Raw genomic sequence first — 3,652 nt, forward strand, 5'->3', positions numbered from 1 at the left:
TTTTCTGACTGTGTACTACAGTGGAGTAAGTGACATCATCCTGTAGGAATAACACATTAACAATTGTTACATAACAAACATGTTTACAAAACACACATTCAGTATGATACACACCTGTTCTTTTGCTGTTTTGCATTTCAATTCTGGATTTACAGTTGCATATAGGACACTCGAATCTTCCCTTAGAAACACAAAAATGGAAAATTAGCAAACTTGTGTAAACACTAAAACACACTTTCACAAAAATACTGTATATAGGAGTCTATACATGCACACAAATGCACAAGTCAAATGCACCAAATACTTTTATGCACCTGTGACCATCATGCAAAAGGCAACAACAATATCCTATATATGGTCTGAAATCACTGGTACATGTCCAGAACATGTCTCCGTTTTCATATGAATGAAGTGATAAGAGCTGTGCTCCATAAGGACACAGGTGAAGTGAAACACAGGTAGAATTTAGTGGTAAATAATCCTTGTCCAAAGAAGGACAATATAACCAGCCTTAATACCTACAGGTCATAAGCTTTAACATCAGTAGTCATGAAATGCTTCAAGAAGTTGGTTCTATCTTACCTCTTACTTAAGTCTATCTTACTTAGACTTCAGCTCGGCTTTCAACACAATTGAGAGTGGAACCCTGTGTCTGTTCAGGGCATTTTCATCTACCTGTCAGATAGAAAGTAGCTTGTGTGCCTGGAACCTTATCTGTCAGAGCCCCTATCCATCAGCACTGGGGTTCCTCAAGGCTGGACACTCTCAGTCCTCCTCTTCTCCTGCTACACCAACAAGTGCATCTCCAGCTATCATCAAGCAAATGACCCTAACAGGACTCGTTAGCAACACTGACGGGACTGCTAGTGGAGTCAAGTGGCTCGTCTGGCTTTGTGGTGCACTGAAAACAACTTGGAGGTCAACATGCAAAAAGCAGTAGAGATGGAAGATTCATTTCTGAAATAAGACAACTGTCCATCTCCCTTTGTAACTCAGTACAATAAGTGATGTGGAGTCTGAGCTTTCTACACACCACCATCTCCACTGATTTCAAACTGGAGATCACAACAGCCATCATCAAAAACGTTCATCAGTGTATCAGGAGCTGCTTTGTATCAGAAACTCACCATGGACCCCACACAACTAGGGAACCCCACACACTATCTGTATAAAACCCCCTGCTCAGGTATTTGTTACTGCTTCAACAAAACTTGAATTTCAGAACCTGTGTTTTCCCAAAGATGGTTTTCCTTTAAAAAAACATGAAAATAGTGCTGTATATGATATATGTGATCCCTTATTTGAACTGTATTGTACTAATTGTATTATATCATCTGAACCCCCAGGATTCACATACAAAGTAGCACTCACTTGAACAGGTGAACAAAGCACAGCAGAACAATCCTGTAAAAACACACACACACACAGCATGGAAGATTTGACCTTGAAGGACATGTGCCAGTAATGATGTGGAGGTTGTTTTTCTTATGTTACAGTGGTGTGTGTGTGTGTATGTGTACCTTTGTATCTCCAGCACAAGACCCCCACGAGACCCAGCAGCAGGAGGAGGACAGCTCCCACAGCAGTAGTCATGAGAATATATAATAGATCACCAGCAGGGTTTTGGACATCTGAAGGCAAACGTTATACAAATGTTATGTGTATTTGTGTGCGTATTAGTGTTTGTGTTTTTACACAGCATGCATTTTAATTGCTTTTTAAGATATTAGGAGACCATGTGGATATGCAGTAAATGCATGTTACCGTCAGTCAGAGTCTTTGCACTGTCAGTAGTGGAAGCGTCAGCTGGAGCCTTTGCACTTGTTTTGCCATCAAATCTTGATGTAAATTCTGTTGTTGAGATTCCTGGAGAGGGAGATGTGTTTGTTAGCATAAGATGGTGTACTGCTTTAGTACTACTTGTGTTTGCAGGTTTGGCTACAGTACTGACCCATTATAAATGTGTATAGGAACATTCAGGGTGGTTTACATTCGTGACACTAGTAGACATGTGATTGTACCTGAGGGGGGGCAGGTGAACAAGCTCATCAGCGCATGTTTAAAAGTTTATTTAAAAACTAATTTTTATAATGAAGTGTTGACTTTCCAAGTAATGGTGTTATATTATAGAGTTAGCACTAATGCATTGGAATTATCCCTCTTGAGCGTTGTGATACGGCCACAAAACAAATCAAATTATGTCAAAATAAAATTCCCAATGAAGTATTAGAAGTATTTAAAATATATATTTTAAATTTGTTTTGTATGTTGACCAAAAAGCTGTCAATGTGGGTGTATAGCCTGTAATTAGACTTCTGTGGTTGGGAAATATAGTTTTGCACTGTCACTTTATTGACTGTCATAGTAAGGGCACATGAAGAAAAATGCCATTTTCAGGTAAAACATGTCTTTGGACAATTGGGAATACATCTAATTTTGGATGAGATGAGTCAAAAACAGATCACTTCTGTCATTTTGGATAAAGCCTTTAGTCAAACTACAAATATACATTTCATATTTACCCTGGACTTGTTTTAGCTGTCCTTTTGCAAACAAACACCTACCAAGTGTCACGTCGACCGAACTCCAAGCACACTACAACACCCAACATGCCATTTGTCGCAAGGTCAAGGACTCATCCAATCATACACATTCATTCAGATCCTCATCACCAGAATATTGACAGCACCTGTTTTCTACTTCCCACTTGTATATAAACCTCATTAGACCTCACCAGAATTCTGCGATATTGCCACTAGTTTCGACTGTGCATACCGAGAGTTATTTCCTTGATTGCTTTCCCGTGTTTCGATTGTGTTTTTTGTTCTCCAGACTACTGATTTTTTCCTACCCCTTTTGTATAGTTTGATTGGTTTGTTATTGCTCTTTGGTTGTTGGACTCGGACAGTTTACCTGTATGATTTGGATTACCCCTGCCTTGGCTTTCCTTGTTTTGACCCTGGCCTGTTCATCCATCAAAAGTTGAAACAAAATAAATCTCTCTCTACATCCGCGAGCATCTGGCCTTACCTGTCCCATCACACCAAGCCACATCAGTGAGAAAACACTACCCAAGTGACCTGTAGCATTCATACTATGTCCAGTATATCAGCCTTTGATGGTCTAAGAGTGCTCTTTAGGTGTAACAGGTGCTACAGGTATAATGTAACACTAGTTTGCTAAAGTTCAGTTTATTTATGAGATTATCAATGCACTAAGAATATGGATCTAAGTTACTTACCTTTAAAAGTGAGTTTGATGTATAGTTGTTCATATTCCTTATGTATACAATCGTAATCTCCCTCATCTTCAACTGTCAGGTGTAATATGAGTAGAGAGAGATTTCCTGGAGCGTGAGCAGTACCTAGCTGAACTCTGTTTCTGTACTGTTCACTCTCACTGGAGATCACATCCCATGTTCTTCTTTTTGGGTGGTATTTCTTCCAGGTGAAACTCTCAGGTTTGGCAAGCAAGTCTATGCAGCTGCAGGGTAGCAGTACTGAGTCTCCTGTGTGTGCAGTGATGTGTTTTGTCTCCCTGTTGTGTTCCAATACGCAACCTGTAGAAACACACCTTACTGTCAGACTCCTCCACATTTGCTTGTTAGATTAAATAAATATTTACTTTAAATATGATATGATTTTTAGCATTG

This window comes from Electrophorus electricus, chromosome 2, assembly GCF_041902795.1.
Source record: "Electrophorus electricus isolate QZ-2024a chromosome 2, ASM4190279v1, whole genome shotgun sequence".
In the NCBI taxonomy this organism is placed as follows: Eukaryota; Metazoa; Chordata; class Actinopteri; order Gymnotiformes; family Gymnotidae; genus Electrophorus; species Electrophorus electricus.